Source organism: Pelmatolapia mariae, linkage group LG3_W (genome assembly GCF_036321145.2).
Source record: "Pelmatolapia mariae isolate MD_Pm_ZW linkage group LG3_W, Pm_UMD_F_2, whole genome shotgun sequence".
NCBI classification, from domain to species: domain Eukaryota; kingdom Metazoa; phylum Chordata; class Actinopteri; order Cichliformes; family Cichlidae; genus Pelmatolapia; species Pelmatolapia mariae.
This window is the reverse complement of record NC_086229.1, coordinates 61,737,453-61,754,086: the sequence shown is the minus strand read 5'-3', so window position 1 is coordinate 61,754,086 and position 16,634 is coordinate 61,737,453. Positions and strand designations below refer to the sequence as shown.

Here is a 16,634-nt window from a genome sequence, read left to right as displayed (position 1 = left end):
CAGCTATGGTCCTGCCATCAGTTAACCCTTCGGGTGCCAACTGTGGCACGCGTGCCTAGGGTTGCCGACCCCTGCTCTAGATGAACAAGTTCAACCAGACAGAACTATCATGAACTATATGATATCCTTCTTGAGTTAATACACCTATGGCATTGGTTTAACAAATCCTGCAAGACTTCCTTCTTGAGCTATCATGTCCATAAAGTTGCTGCAACAACTATATCCCAAGACTTTCAGGCTGAGGGGTTAAAAATAAAAATAAATAGCTGATTTAACTTTAAAATCAGGCTCTGAAGTGAGTTTGTCTGATTATGTTAAAGTCTAACATCTCAGGTCTTCTCTCCTTGTGTTTCTTCTTTACATCCTGTGCGTGTGTCTCTGGTGGGAGGAACTAAGACATAAGGAGGGTAGACAAGGAAGAAATTGAGAATGGACAGACTGAAAAAAAACCCCCAAAACTCCACAGTGGAAATAAAAAAAAAACAACATAAACCAGTGTAGGCAAGTAGGAAGTAAAATGATCTGCCTGTTAAAGTGTAAACTTGGCATCCCATTCATGTTGCTCTGGATCATAAACTGTTAAATGTAAATGAATGAATTAAACTTAGATGTTTCTACAGTTTGTGGGGGGGAGGGGCAGAATAAAAGTAATGTATTTACATTTTTTTATGAAAAGCTGTGTGTGAGGGCAAGTGTTTGGGGCTGGCACTAAACCAATTCAAAGAGTCATTCCTCAATCTTTAACAAGCGTAAAATGGGACAAAAGTAATTCTATTTGTGTTTAAAACATTAGTTTAAGATCAGTGAGTTCACACAGTTCATTTAACCAAGTTTTAAAGTTCCTTTGACGATCAACATGAACGCTCAACACACAGCGCATTAAAAACTACCTCTGCTTCCTCTGATTGGCTGTTGTTGACTTCAGCTTTTGCTATCACTGAACATGATGTCATCATCTCCACCTTCTCCCCTGTCAGATCAAAGGAACCAGAATGAACAGAAAAGTAATTTAGTGTTTCATAATCACTGTGAGAAACTGTTTAAATGATTTGTTAATATTACATTAAAATTATTTAGAGAATTTACTCTGAGAAACAAAACCTGAAAGACAGATGTCTCAGTCTCACCTTCAGATTTCCTTTGAACATGTTGTCTCACCAGCAGAACCAGTAACACCAGCAGAACCACAACACAGACTGATTTAAGAAATAACACAGTGAGAACAAGAGAGAAGAGTGATGGAGGGACACAGATGGAACCAGGAGGAGAGGTGGATGACATTGTGATATATATTTGTGTGTCATCTGCATAGCTATGTTAGTTTATTTTGTTGTTCTTTATAATCTGTGCCAGTGGGAGCATGTAAATGTTAAGCATAAGGGGTCCCAAGATGGAACCTTGGGGAACTCCACATGTGATACTTGTCTGCTCAGATGTGAAGTTACCTATTGATACAAAGTATTTCCTGTTTTCTAAGTATGTTTTGAACCAGTTTAGTACAGTTCCTGAAAGACCTGCCCAGTTCTCCAGTCGTTTGAGTAATATGTTGAGGTCGACTGTATCAAATGCTGCACTGAGATCCAGTAAAACTAAGATGACATAGCGGGCACTCTAGTACAAACAGGTGTGACTCACAGAGTGAGGAGACAGTTTCAGCAATTTTACATATGAGAAAATCCCTCAGACTGTACATGAAGGCAGCTCACTGATTTAAATTTAATCTAGTGTTGAGGTTTGATTTGATTAAGATTCATTAGAAACCCCAAATAGAAAAGCTGTGATCAGAAAAAGTGCCTGTTTAGGATTAAAACTAATTCAACATTAGTCTTGGTGAAGTAAAATCTTACCAATTTGATAGACTTTACACAAATTGATACTCAACTCTTCAGACAAACCATTTGTTCGGAGTTATTTCAGGCACTGAAAGATGTTCCTGCTGTTTTTAATCTGTGGTTGAGGTTAAGTTGTGTGTCTGTTCTCTCTTATCTGCTCTGAATAGAGGTGTGTATCAGTTAGAAACACAGTTCACATTTTCCATCAGCAATACTTCTGAAACCCACAGAACCACACGACAGGAACAACATGTGACAGCAAAGTTTATGGATGTTGCAGAGAAGGCAAGTCACTGCTGTTCAGATGACATTGATATTTTAGTTATACAACATACACTCATACAAACACTGAGAGTGTATATTATAATGAGAAGACACTACAGAATATATGCAAATCAACATTGTGTGGCTGTGTGGACCAGTTAGAGACCAGCAGCTGGATGTCAGTGGTTGGACTGGTGGACTACTTCAGTGAGGAGTAGACGACGTCTGGCTGGAAGTCTGAACACAAACACACACAGTTCAACATGAGAAGAATAAGCAGCTCTGTAAACTCATATTTATGTAAAGTAAATGAACACAACAGGAGAATCTTAGTGAAAGTATCAGAGCATCACAGTTAAAGTCTGAAGAAGAATAAAATAAAATCTTTATGTTAAGGAGAAGTTTATGTATCTGACATCTTCCAGACATAAACTCAGTTTCATGCTTTGCTGTTTCCTGAATCAATAATTGATCAGAAGAGCCACGTCAGCTGTCCCACTGCTCCCTGAACAACATCAAACTGAGAACAGTTTGATGTTGTTCAGAGCAACATTCAAATTAAAAGTGTTTAGTTTGGTAGTTTGTATCACAGAGAGTCTCAACAGAATGAATTACAGTGACTTGGTTATAAAAAGAAACTTGTTGTTGAGTGTTTAGACAGTGAGACGGAGACATAAAATATAAGTATTTAGTTTGTTATTAGTGAATAAAGAGCAGCTGTACCTTTTCCATCAGACAGCTGTTTGTCCATAACTGATGTCTTCAGTTCTCAGGGCTGAGAGGACAACAGCTGGATGACTTTCTGTGCAGTAAAACACACACAGAGGACATCACTGCATATGCTACAACTATAAAAACACTGTTAATGTTCAGGATGTGTGTTAAAACAACATAGTTATTGTTCTTATTTAGCACAAAGATGATGTGATCATCATCTTTTTTCTCACCCACTAGTTATATTTGGTCACTGCTTATTAACACTAGAAGAAGAAAAAAAACACTCATTTTACCACAAGGAACAAAACAGCCCCACACTTTGAAACACACTACACTCAGAAAAATAAAGGTGCCACCTGGAACCAAAAGTGGTTCTTTAGACTGATGCCACAAAGAACCTTTTAAACAATGGTATGTAACACAATAAAAAGATGATGTGATCGTCATCTTTTTTTCTATTTTGGAAAATCATCCTCTGGTTATATTTGGTTACTGGTTATTAACAGTAGGAAAAGAAAAAACACACCTTTTACCACAAGGTACAAAACAGACCCACACTTTGAAACACACTATCATCAGCACTGTGATGAGAGATCCCAGTTTAGCTTCAGTCCAAGTCTGAGGGCATGGATGTTAATGATGCGACAAAGCACAGAGGCAAGCACAGACAATAAATACAGAAGGTCAACAGGGCAAAGAGTTATTCTTCAGTCTTTAACAAATGTTAGTGTGAACAATGCATATTATACAAGTAATATTTAAGGAATTTTAATTGTGTTTAACACATTAGTTTAAGATCAGTGAGTTCACAGAGTTCATTTAGCCAATTTTTATATTTCCTTTGAATATCAACATGAACCCTCAACACACAGCACATATAAAACTACCTCTGCTTCCTCTGATTGGCTGTTGTTGATGACTTGAGCCTTTGCTGTACGTGATGTCATCATCTCCAACTCCTCCCCTGTCAGATAAAAGAAACCAGAATGAACAGCAAAGTAATTCACTGTTTCATAATCACAGTAGGAAACTGTTTAAATAATTTGTGAATATGACGTTAAAGGTTTTATTTACAGAACTTTTCTCTGAGAAACTAAACCTGAAAGAGAAACGTCTCAGACTCACTTTCAGTTTTCCTTTGAACTTGTCGTCTCACCAGCAGAACCAGTAACACCACAAGAACCAGAACACAGACTGAACTAATTACTGACACAGTGAGGACAAGAGAAAAGAGTGATAGAGGGACACAGGAGAAATCAGGAGAGGTGGATGTAGGTGGAGGTGTGGATGTAGGTGGAGGTGTGGTGGTGTGTTCCCCTAAAATAAAGCAAACACAGACAGGTGAGTGTGTCACCTGTGACACTGATCCAGCTGGATGGAGACTCTCCATGACCGCTGATGTCACACTTGTAGAGGCCTTCATCAGACCTGGAAACATGCTGGATGGTCATGTGACCTGTAGGCTGCTTCCTGATGAGGGAGCCATCTTTATAGAAAGCAGCTGTGAGGTTGGAGGGAGTGGTCTTTGTTTTACAGAGCAGAGTGACGTCATCTCCCTCCATCACAGGGAGGACAGGACTCTGCAGGATCACTGATCCACCTCAACACAGAGACAAACTACAGCATTTCATCCATTTACACACAGCTTCATCAACACTAACTCCACACACTCAGCTTACCAGTGACTGTCAGGTTAACCATGTTACTGATGGGACCCTCTCTGGACTCACACCAGTAAACTCCACTGTCCCATGGGAGCGTCATGCTGATCTTACAGGAAGATTTGGACCATTTTCCCCACGTTTCTCCACAATGAGTCTGTCCTTCAAGTGTGTTTCTCCTCAGAGTCCATCCAGCAGAGCTGTCGTCCTCCTCACAGCTCAGAGACACAAAGTCTCCTTTAAAGAACTGAGAGCTGCTGGGACTCACAGTCAGACGAGCTGTGAGGTTTACAATGAAAAACTGATTATTTCTTTTGTATTTTGCTTAATCCTTCACTTAATCAAACGTGAACCCAATCAGGTCATATCAGTGAGCATTTGTCAGGTTTAAACTGTGACAGAAGAAGGTTACTGACCTTGGTTTGTTGTGCAGCTCAGCAGTGAGATCAGAACTAAAGAGAAAAGGTTGGTTTGAGTTTTCACAAAAAAATTAATTCTTCATCAATCATGTAATCAGTCAAGTGATAAGTCATATTTTCTTCTGTACTGCTGTGTCAGATAAAGAGAAGAGATTCTATGGTACCAGTGTTGATTAAAATGTACTTTTATAACAATGTGTCAGAGATCAGTTATTGTAGTCTAACATCTACCTTTGTGGTACAGATTATTATTTAGATTTTGATGTTTTGTTAATGAATGCTGCTAATTTTTCTGCTCCTGAGCAGAAACAAGCAGTCTTGATCTTCATCTGAGGATGGAGGATTTTTTGTATTATTGTTAAATAGGCAAGATTGTTCATTTTTGTTAATATCGTTCTACTTTGTTTTCGTGCTGTAGACCTTTTGTATGCATTGAGTAAAAGACAGTTGAGTAACAATAAAATGTATGTCCACAGTACAGTTCTGTTTTTAAGATCACTAAATTGCTAAATTCAGTTTTTCACATCCTATTTTTGTCACGGTCTGCCACTCAGACCGTGGGGACGAGGGAAGTAGGACCCAAAACGCGGTACTCTTCGATGCCACAGTGCACTTTATTTACAGTGAACAGACAGGTAAGTCCAACAATAAACCCAAAGGTGCAATATTCCAATGGTGCTCGTCTCCTGCTCCCAGTGCGTCCCGTGCTGTAGCTCCCTTAGTGCGTGTGCTCCCCCAACTCGCTTCTCCGCTCGGCTATCCTGGAGGAAGAAGGAGAGTCCACAATTAGCCACACGCTGGCCGACTAACAAAAACACACTGCTCGCACGGACTATACCAGTTCGGAGTAATAATCCCACGTCGACTGTCGCCGCGAGTCCAGGTTAAATACCTCTCTCCAGCCGGGAGGGATGATTACCAACAGCCGGTCAGGTAATCAGCTGCAGGAGGGCCGGTAACATTGAAGAGGGACTCCCGACTGACGACAGTCGCCAGGACACGCCTCTCCCACGGCGTGCACTTCTGTGAACAGCCCGAGGACCGGAGAGAGAGAGGGAGACGCAAACCCACACGCAAACCCACACTACACATTCAACTGTGGACCGAACAGTAGACGACACAGCCCCTAAATCACAATAATAATAATAATAATAATATTAATAATAACAATAACAATAATAATAATAATAACCACAACAACAGTCCATAACTGCTCACGGACCCCCCGAGTCCTCCAGAGCCGGGTCCGTGACAATTTTCATGTAAGATGCTCAAACTTCCTTTTCACAGCTGAAATGCGTCTTGTTATGGCCCATCTAGGCGCGGCCAGACCACAACATAAAGGGTGATCCATCCCCGTCCAACCCCAAGCGGCACGTCACACACTTAATACTTTGTGAGAGTGATTTATTAACAATGAGTGCATTTAAACAAAGGAAGGGAGCAAATTATAACTTCAGGGTGAACCCAAGGCCAAAACAACAAACAAAAAGGTAGCCTATCTCAGGAGTACATAACTTACCTACTCAAAAGAACCAAACCAAACGACAAGTACTTTCCTCCCTATCTAACAAAAACAGGAGAAAACTAATCCAACAAAATGGCGGTCCACCCCTACATGCTCTTACATCAAACCAACATAGTGACACAGTGAACGGTCTGCCGGCTGGGCGGAGGATGAATGACCTGGCATTCCCCAACAGTCGTAACAGTCTTCTTTGTGTTTTAAACTTTCTTTAAATTCTGTTTTACTTCTTGTTTATGTCATTTTCTTTCACCTGCAATCAATCAACAATCACAAAATCTGTAAAAATAAACTTTAGGTAACCTTAAGAGGTTTTTACTTACTCAGCAGACATTGCAGAGATGTTTCCTTCATCGTTCCTCTCAGTGATGTGACGTTTTTTACATTTACAAAAAATTAATCCCCGCCCTCTTTCTCTGTGCACTCATACTATTTCTCTTTTTACTTGTTTAAAAAAAAATCTTGAAACTACCTGTGCAAACACGTTTTCACATTCTTTGGGACTTATGGAAATTTGGATTTTCTCAGCTCTGTTTTTGTCACCGTGTCAAATGAAACATGAAACAACGTGCAGCTTTCTTCGGGACATTTTGAAGAAAATCTCTTGGTGACACATTGGAGGGGGGACTCCCAGCAGCTGGAAACCATCAGAAAGCTGGAAGCAGCAATTCTAAGTGACCATATCTATAGGCTACTCCTGAATTTGAACTTTCATAGTTTACCCAAGTCCATGATTAACTGCGAAGTGGAAGTGGGGGAGCCACAGCAACAAAGACCACATAAAGTTTCACAGCAGGGATGCCAAACGCTGACGCACATAGTGTGGGAAAGTTGCCAACAATCAAGAACGGTTCCAAACTTGCTCTAGCATTAACATTATCAGGAAAAATGGGAGCCATGACATAAAAATTCTTTAGATGTAAAACAGTGTTGCATGTTTATTTTGCTTGTTTATCAGTATTTATTTGGTCAGATGAACACATACATTAATGTTGGATTTTTTCTGCAGTGGTTTTGGTTTCAAATGTTTTTATGCTACACAGTTGACTCTCGGTCAACAGAAAACTCTGAGAGAAATATAACGATAAGAGACACACATGCACACACAGACACACACACACAGGCCCATAACGATAAGGGAACAAGTCAAAACAAAGACAGTGGAATCTTTCAAAGTTCAGATGTTTTCCAGAAACCGTTTGATTAAAAAAAGAAAGTGAAAGAGTTGCATTACTAATATTTTTTAAGCCTGCAGGTTTGGCTTTTTATCGTTAAAAGCTCCCCTTTAATGCAACGTTAAACTCAGAGACAGATGAAGATCAAAGGCGTGAGTTGGGAGATGGACACAAAAATGTCAAAAAAAAAAAATAACTACATGAACTCATTTTCCATGTGTTTAAGGCTTAACAACAAACAGACCAAGTTTCACAGGCAACCTTTTGTTTTATATTTCATTTTTTCTTTTTACTTTTACATCAATTCTGGAAGAACTCTGGCACTAGGTTTGTTTGTTTGTTGTTTAGGTTAAAACAAACTTGTTCACAACAGTAATGCTGTTCATTGACAGATGACACGTTTGAATCCCACTCACTAACAGTATAACCCACTGAGTCAGGTCACAGATCTCAAAGGATTACACTTCAGGCTTCCTTAATGAGCCGGCCTGCTCTGTATATGCACTAAAGGAAGAGAGCAGACTGAAACCATTTAATACAGAATTGTGAACATATGCCAATACAGATCTTAATCTTTTATTCAGTGTGGTTAAAAGAAAGAGAAGATTTTTTATTTGTGTGGCAGGATGAATGTTATTTCTCGGTTCAACCCACTTTCAGCCTGGTGCATTAGGGAGGTGCTAGCATAAATAGTGGCCATTTGAGCATTCCTGGATCGCTTACCTGTGATCTCCTTTTTGGTCACCTGACTTCCCTTGGCGTTGCAGAGCTCATCTGCGGGTCACCCTTCTGAAGCCTCCATCGCGGCTGGTCGTAGCTGTAGAAGCCTCCTATGATCTACTCTGCTCATGATTCATGACTAGGGATGGGTATCGAAAACCGGTTCTTGTTGAGAACCAGTTCCCACTGTTTCAATTCCTTGGAATCGTTTGCCATTTTTGCAAACGATTCCCTTATCGATTCCAGTCGCCCCGAATGACGTCACCACGTTGCGGAGCGTCGGTGCGTACCTGGCAGGAAACACCACGCCTAAGCGGCTCAAACGCTTAAAAGTTTGTTTATACTTCAAGACAGGGGTCGGCAACCCGCGGCTCCGGAGCCGCATGCGGCTCTTTCGTCTTTATTTTGCGGCTCCGGGTGGTTTGGGAAAATAAATTAGAACTATTTAGCTGAAGTGTATTTTATTTGTGTTTAGTTCTTTTTTTAACTTGTAGTTCTACATTGGAAGATTATTGTGATTTTGAAATATAAAAATAAAATTATGTTATTATTTTTTCATCGCTCAAAATAAGCGTCACACTGGCGGAAGCCGGTATACTCGCGGAAACGCTGTGCATTTATCGAGACATTCAACCCCAGGTAGGCCAATTGTGGATCTTCGGATCCACATTATGTCGGCAGCTGTTCTCCACTGTGAACTATGTTTAAAGACAAACACCGCTCACGCCTCACAGATGACAGCTTACAGTCCTGCGTAAAGATGAGAGCCCCGATTTGGAGACGCTGTGCGCAGAGGTTCGAGACCATAAGTCTCATTGTAAACATATCACGCCAGACCCGACGATGTTTCCATGAACATGCTTTTCAGCATCTCTTTATTGACCACTTTTCACAAACGGTTGCTGTACGCATACAGTCGGCTGTAGCTTTTCAGCTCACAGCCCGACAACACAACAGCAGAGAGAGCACAGACTTTAAGGTGGGGAGGCGTGATCGCGGGTGCTGCTCAGGTGCGTCCGCCTCCCGTGCTGCGGCGCTGCAGACCACGCCCCCGCCACACACATTAACCAGGTAAAATACATATTTAGGCAGAATTTTGCAAATATCTATTTTTCTTTTTCAGGAGCATAGTGCTTTTTTTCCAGTTACTTTTTAAAAGTCAGGTCAAGGCTCCAAAAGCCCAAAGGCGATACAAGGGTGGCGGCTCACAACAGTTTTTGTTTGCTACATGGATCATTTTAGTTCAGCTGGGTGTCTTTCCTTTTTGTTAAATTTCTTTAAGAGTTAAAAATGTGTTAATTACATAAATAAAATGTAATTTTCTCTGTAGCACTTCATGGATCATAAGCAACACACCTTAGTTGCTCTGTGGACTGTTTTAAAAAGCAGTTAAAAACTTTTCTGTTCAAACAAGCCTTTTGTTGATCTACATATTTTATGTTCTTTACATTATTTACATTTGATCTTTTACATTGTGTATAATGTCTATTGATTGTATTGTTTATTTTAATATTTGTGCACAGCGCTTTGTGACTGCCTTTCTGTGAAAAGCGCTTAATAAATAAACTTTACTTACTTACTTTAGTTGTTCACACAAAGCATAAAGGTAAAAACAAACAATATATACAGTGTTGTCTTCATTTTAGATTTCAAAAAGTATTTGCGGCTCCCAGTGTTTTCTTTTGCGTGGAAACCGGGTCCAAGTGGCTCTTTGGATGTTAAAGGTTGCAGACCCCTGCTTTAAGAGAACGGATTGTCATCCGTTCAGGGCAATTTGCAATACTTGCAAAGTAGATATTTCATTAAGGGAGGAAACACTACGAATATGCAAAAGCATTTGCTCCCAAAACACGCGATGAACTTAAATGAATGTCTTTAATTCCGCTCCGGACTCGTGAATCTCAACCCAGCAGCAGCGGTAACGTTTGCACGTCATCTCCCGTTAATGCGGCAGGTAAATAATCAACTAACAGTGCATATTATGTTAGCGCAATCTGCTTTATTACAAAACCTGCCATTGTGCATTTAGGTGACCATGATGAGACAGACAGAGTCTGGCTGGCGCTCGCTGGCAGTTGTCGCTGCAGTCTACAGGTAGCGTCTCTTTTCAGGCCCGAATGTCACCGAGCAGTCACTAGTTTGTGGTCAAAACCTTGCAGCCATTTGCCACAGCAGATGGTAAGTGAATGTGTTTAATTGTAGGCAGGGACATTACTGGATATTCTTGTGTAATTGCTACAGAATAATTTATGTTATACTTTGTTAATGCTACAGAATAATTTATGTTATGTTAAGAATATTTATTTTATTATTTTACATTTACAATTTTTTTTCCTGGGGACCCTGTGACACCCCATTGAAGAGCCGTAGGCTGTGGATCTCTTAAGATCTCACTGTTGGGTTTGTAAGGCCATGTTACTCCTAAATTTCTATCTTGTTGAAAGATATAAAACAGTTCTAAGCTAATCGACCTGAGTGTTCTCCTTTTTAAAAACAAGAATCGATAAGAGAATCGATAAAGAATCGAATCGTTAAACAGAATCGAAAATGGAATCGGAATCGTTAAAATCTTATCAATACCCATCCCTATTCATGACGCTGTTTACTCGGAAGTGTGGGCTCACACTGTGCGATTTTTGGCCCATTTTGAGATTTTTGAGTCGTGCGACCGTTTTGGTGATCGGCCCGAGTTTGGCCTTCATCGTGCGTCGTGCATCGTGTAGTATACGTGGGGTAACGAGAAGCGATTAACACCTCACGACCAGCTCCCGATCATCAATCGCTTGGTCGGGAGGATTTCAAGCAGGTTTGAAATCAAACAAGTTTGAAATCCTCACGACTGTCGTGAGGGTGTCACCGCAGCCGCTCACACTGCGCACGCACAAACACATGAACGTTGGTGAAAAAGACGGAGTAGCACGGCAGTGCAGCGTGTGATCTGGACACAAGCGATGGAGGCACTTTTCGACGTGGCCTCACAAAATTATCACGACCACAACAACCGTGAAAATAGTTGGATCTACACTGCTGCTCAATCACAGCTGCCTGATCAATGTTTTTCATTAGCAATTTAGCAAAGTTGATGGTGGTGGTGTGTCTGTGTGAGTGAAAGACAGAGAGGGAGAGCGAGTGAAAGAATTTCTGTTATAACCTTCATTTTATGAACGCACAGTGTGAGCACTCAGGTCGCATCAGAGCATCGGGCCGTATAATGTGAGACCCTGCATCGTGACCTATGAACTTCTAACCCCTGCGAGTCAATCGTACAGTTTGAGCAGGAGCTGAATCGTGAGACTGAAAAAATCGCACAGTGTATGCCCAGCACTGAAGTGCTGCTGTTTTGCTTTTACCGTCTGTTCCTGTTGCGAGGTTACTTTTCTTGCTGCTGCCAGCCTTTTAAAGTGGACAACGGCCATATGCATGCCGGTGTTGTGCCAAAAAGTGATTTCCAATGTTTCTGTGGGTTTTTTTTTTTTGTTTTTTTTATGTGTAATATCTTTACGTATGTTGGTAAATACACTTTGGTGAACAGGGTTTACAAAGGGGTTATATATGGAATAAAAAAGTATTGTTTTTTAAGTATCTTTACAACTCTGTATTATACATACATTATAACCAATCCGGTCCTCTATCCCCATTTAAAATATTTTTACAGAACTATTGTAATATTTGCTGCCATTTCTGCTGTCCTGTTGGCCAACTTACTCTTACAAAAGACATTTTTAATGTTATTGAGATTTTTGTAACTGCATAAATAAAGGTTATATAAAAGTCACTACCAAAAACTGATTGCGGCTTCTACCTTGTTACACGAATGTTGTTTGTGGCTCAAGATGACTTTATGTCATGCATGAGGGATGCATTTGACATATGTTTCACATATTATAGCCCAACAAGTTACTTATAGAAGTTTAAATACGAGCAGTCAGTTTTTGGCAAATACCGGAAATCCGTTTTTGGCAGACAATCACTTTTTGGCACAACACCGGCTACGGGAGTCAGCTGGCGTGCACATTGGTTGACTGGATGATTAACTTATAGTCCGGCAGACGGCAAGTTGGAGCAATACGGTGATTCCATCTGCTCCCTATTTTAAAGTTTTATTTAGGTTGTATGTTTCTTTTTTTCCGTTGTTTTGATTTGTACTTTGGGTTTTTGTTACGCCACTGGTGGGAGGCCCTTTTTCTAGCTGCAGATCACCAGTGTGGTCCTGCAGTTGGGTTATCCCCCAGCGCTACATATTAGTTTGTTGTAATATATTAAAATTTTCTTTGTTTCTTTTATTCAGATGCGGAATGCCGACGTGGGGGAGACTAGGGTGCCTTGGTGGTGGGATCCTTTGAGTGTACACACCTGCCTTTTTTAGTTTATTAGTGTGAGTGTGTGATAGTGTGCTGCACTTGTGTCTTGGTGTGTTTTCTTCTCTTTTTTTGAGTTTGTGCGTGGCATCCCTGCCCCTCCACTGGTAAGCCTCAGCTCTGAATACATTTTTAAGCCTATTTGTACATTTATATTTATAATTGCGCTTTTATATGTTTTAAATAATTATTAATAGATTGTCAAACTGTGTTATCATTGAACCTGGTCTCTGTACTGAGTATAGCGGACCTAAGTGTGTTCTTGGTGATTAGTGTTACTTCCAGTATTCTCTGGGTGAAATTCCCAGCGTGGCGTTGTCTTTTAAACTGTGAAGAGTATTTACTTTATTCCCACCTCATGCTGCCACATTTGCAAAAGCTTTTCCACTAAATATAATAGACTTACCATAAGAACCTTAAAAAAACCACTTAATTTTATAAAGTTAAAGTCTGTACACCAGAACATTCATGTTGTAACATGCCTTGAGCAAGAAAATAAAGATAAGAAAATCAAATTTGTGTTCCTAAATTCATTCTTTAAACTGAGTCAAGTATGTGCATTTTATTTTATTTGAATTTATAGATTTATTGATTTAATTTAAATGTTGTCAAGCCACCAAATGGCTGTTATGGACCAATATTATTCTCATTATTGTTTTTGGAGGTGTGGCTTTATGTATAATAACAATGTTGATATAAATGTTGGTACAGTTATTGCAATTATTATCAATTTTATGGTTATAATTATTTTGGTTAGGTTTGCTCACTTTCAGTGAGATATCCAAGAGAAAAAGAAGAAAAATAATTGACACATCGAGTGAAATAAGAATTTCTTCTCCAAGCAGAACATGGTGTAGAGAAACCCATGTTGGCTATCACAGTGGTGAGGCATTTCTTGTAGTTGGTAAGTTTACAGACATTTCAAGATGAATTTTGGCCCACCTCTCTTTACAGAAACTCTCTTATTACTTTAGGTTTCTTGGCTGCTGTTTGGCATCTCGATGGTTCAGCTCCCTTCATAGATTTTCTACAGCACTGAGGTTGGGAGACTGGCTACTTCATGACCTAAAAGTGTTTCTCCTTAACCACTCCTTTATTGTCATTATGTTTTTGGTCTACCTCAGTCAGGAGCTCCTGACTGAGGTTGACTGATGTCTGTTACCACGAACGTCACAATGTGCATAAAGTAAAACGATTCAAACTAATAAAACATATTTTAAAAATAGACGTTTTCATTTGATTACATATTATATGATGGATTATGCATAAAATCCCTGGCTCCGACAGTTTCGGTCGTTGTGTCCTTGGGCAACACACTTCACCCGTTGCCTACTGGTAGTGGTCAAGTGGTCAGAGGGTCCAGTGGCGCCAGTTTCCGGCAGCCCCGCCTCTATCAGTGCGCCCCAGGGTGTCTGCGGCTACAATGTAGCTTGCCGTCACCAGTGTGTGTGTGTGTGTGTGAATGGGTGGGTGACTGGATGTGTAAAGCGCTGTGGGGTCCCTAGGGACTAGTAAAGCGCTATATAAATACAGGCCATTTACCATTTCCAAGTTTCTTATTGTGATACAAATGTGCAGCTCTGCCGTAGTACACCTGCATTACCAGTAGACAGCAGCAGATTTCCACTGTGAATCAAAGTCATGTAAAGGTTCTCTGAAAGTTTTCAGACTCTGTGGGTTTGTGCTGATTCAGGTACAGGTGAGAAAATAATGATCCAGAAATCCAGTCTGACTCACAAGTTTATGAGTTTGTAGTTTTTCAAACAGCAAAACACCTCAACTCTGTTTTAATGATAAAGTACTGAGTGAGACACTGAAGACAGACAGCAGTCAAACACTGATCATGTGACTAAGTCAAATTTGGTTATGAATGAATGTAACAAAAACAATAAATGAACATTTAAAAAGCATGCGATCAGTTATGTGTGTGTCACTTCCTGTGCTGCTGCTCAAGTCTGTGGATTCAGTTCTGCTGCTGATGCTCAGAGAGCTGCACGCTGTCCTTGGTGCTGATACACCCGAGCTGGACAAACAGCTCGAGAGAAGCCTCGTCTGACCAGCAGCCCAGTAAAGTACCTGCAGAGTGTCAGGAGACGTATGTATCAGCTCACTCTGTGTTTCATAAAAGACATAAACAGAGTAGCATATATGCACACTGCCACTAATGATTTCAGCTGTAATGACTCATGTTGTGTTCATTTAACCAGGAGAGTGACGGAGGGCTCTGTGTTTGGAATAAATATGAGCTATACACCCAAATTAAATTATTTTCAGTTAAGAGTTTGAATAAGTGTTAAGAGGTTAATATAATTAACTCAAAATATATTTCATCTCATTCTTAGCATGCTAATCTTAGGTTACCTTATATATTCATTTAGTATACGAGATTTAATTTCAGTCAACATAATATGGAGTAGAAAAGCTGTTGTGTGTCTTTTGAGTGTAACTGTGGGTAATGAGCTGTATACTGTCTATACTGGCCCCAGCACTGTAGACAGAATATATGTAATACAACATAAAAGTCAGCGAGGAAAGAAGACACAAGGAGCAGGGAGTAGGCACCTCTGAGAAGAGATGCTGTGAAGGTCAAAGGTCAGATGAAAATCATCACTTGTTGTGCAAACTGAAGCTCCTCTGCTGCCATCTACTGGATCTTATTGTTCTGTGACTGATGCCTTTATACACCATGCAAACACCAAGCGGACGCTATATTAGGAACACCTTGCTGGTACTGGGTTGCGCCTACTTCAGCACTTGTGTAGTTCAGCAGAGAGATCAGAACTAAAGGAGAAAAACAAAGTTGAAAAATGAAGTACTGAACCAGAGGACTGCTAAAAGACACATAAACAAAACTTAGTTAAAATTTATTCATCAAAGTTACCAAGATAAATCAAAACCATCAGCAAAGCCTCAGCGCTGATGAAAACATTAAAGAGCAGCTGAGAGAAAAACCATCTGCAGTTGGCACAGTACTGCAACCTCATAAATGAGAGAGAGCAGGTCTGCTCCCCAGCATTAATAACTGAATAACTGACTAGAATAGAAGAATAGAATAGCCCTTTATTGTCAGTGCACATGTCCAACAAAATTGGAAGCGCTTGACACCAACTGTGGGGTAAAATAAAATATTAGACAGCACTAATAAATAACAAACAGAGAAATTTGTACAGTCATGAGGGATATATACAAAAATAAGACAAAAACATCAAAATAGTTGCAAACTGCTTGGAAGTAGTGCAAAGAAAAGACTTGATCTGAATAGTCTGTGTGTGGTCTGAGCGATGGGGGTTACTCAGGTCATGGTTCAGATTTGATGAGGTAGGTGGGTGGGCAGGGGTAGGGGCAGGGTGAGGTGGGGTGTGGGGGGATAGTGTTTTTTTAACAGTCTGAATGGCTCAGGAGAAGAAGCTGTGGGAGATGTGTTCACCATTAACCTTATGTGCAGCACTTTGTGATTCTGTCTTGAAAGGTGCTATATAAATAAAAATTTATTATTATTATTATTATTATTATTATTATTATTATTATTATTATTATTATTATTATTATTTATTATAGCAGAGGAGTGGATCTGTCTTTGTCTCCTGAAGTCCATTATGAGTTCTTTTTGTTTTAAGGACGTTTAGCTTCAGGTTATTTTGTGAGCACCACCAGGTCAAATTCCCTATCTTCACCCTGTAAACTTTCTCATCTTCATCAAAGATAAGCCCAACCATGGAGGTTTCAGCTACATACTTGATGATGGGGCAAAAGGACAGTGAAGGAAATATGTTGTTTGATTCATTAAAATAGACTGCAAATACAACCTCTTCAGTGTGTGGAAAACTATGGAGGACAGATTGATTTAAAAAAAATGTTTTTTATCTTAAGATTGCCACAGCAACCGGAGCATCCATCCCTAATCTGCCTAGTTTCACATGCTGTGCAGGCTGGGCTTTGTTAGAAACTGGATGGTAGACTGGG

At 40.1% G+C, this 16,634-nt stretch overlaps 1 protein-coding gene and 1 long non-coding RNA gene across 2 annotated transcripts in view; both read right to left on the bottom strand.

Annotated features, from left to right (window-relative positions):
• Positions 1-326: 326 nt before the first annotated feature.
• Positions 327-2,106, bottom strand: LOC135932562 (uncharacterized). The gene is made up of 4 exons (XR_010573557.1): positions 2,030-2,106; positions 1,128-1,196; positions 891-970; positions 327-391 (listed from the first exon to the last, which is right to left on the bottom strand). It is a non-coding gene; the product is annotated as an uncharacterized LOC135932562 (long non-coding RNA).
• A 2,415-nt stretch (positions 2,107-4,521) lies between these two features.
• The window catches only part of LOC134624708 (Fc receptor-like B), a 59,800-nt gene continuing 47,687 nt past the window's right edge, over positions 4,522-16,634 (bottom strand). Inside the window, exon 3 of the transcript XR_010573608.1 lies at positions 4,522-4,753. The gene's annotated coding sequence lies outside the window, so the exon portion shown is untranslated. The remainder of the gene's footprint in view (positions 4,754-16,634) is intronic.